Here is a 905-nt window from a genome sequence, read left to right as displayed (position 1 = left end):
TTAACAAATCCCTCACTGTAATCATTTGCAGTGCGTGGATCCCCATTTTCAAGAACAGAGGATATTCCCGGATACGATTCCTTTAAACGATCTGGTTCTGCTTGCCTCGCTTCTCTGGATGCTCTGCAACAATTTAGCCTAGAAGTTAGGGACCTATTTCAGCTTGGTTTGCCAAACAGACAGGCTCAAATTCTGCTCACTAAATTCAAGAAGCTTGTTTAAGTAGGTTGTTTTAGAATTTCGAGATAATATTAAGAAATAAAAACCAGGCCTTTGTACCTACTTTATGCTGCATGCATAAAGAAAATAATGGGAACTTATTGATTCCTTACAAGTTACATAAAAGTCATTTAAATGAGGCCGGCCTTAAATGACAACCACATTTTACTTATAAATACATATATATAAATTATATGTATTGCGTTGGTGTCTTATTAAAAGCATTCTGAAAAATCCATTTCTGTCGATCGGAATTAATAACTTATATCAGTTTATATTTATGCTGTAGTGCCTTGAGTCATCCCTGAAATCGTAAGTATTCGTAGTAGTTGGCAGACAATGTTGTATTAACGTGCCGAAGGGCTAAGGGGCTACTGGCATGTCTCGGAGTTCATGCCGCCGCGTCGAATTAGGTGCCCGCGTAATCAGATGCTGCATTAAATGAACTATCGAAGGATTACACCTCTCGGTAACAAATTTCGGTTTTCAAATTGCTCACGGATACGAATCCTTTTCGAAAATCTAAGTTTATGTTCGCCTTAAATGAACAGCTCGTTTGATTGATTCTTTTTTACAATAGCCTGGTGGGATTTGACATAAGTATTGGCCTAGTCGCATTTCTACTCGTGGGTGGTTATTTTTTCCGAAAAGGCATGCTCTTATTTGAGACTTCAGTAGTCAATTTC

This window comes from Echinococcus granulosus, assembly GCF_000524195.1.
Source record: "Echinococcus granulosus chromosome Unknown EG_S00020, whole genome shotgun sequence".
NCBI classification, from domain to species: Eukaryota; Metazoa; Platyhelminthes; class Cestoda; order Cyclophyllidea; family Taeniidae; genus Echinococcus; species Echinococcus granulosus.
The sequence above is the reverse complement of the archived record's forward strand: the minus strand, read 5'-3'. Positions refer to the sequence as shown.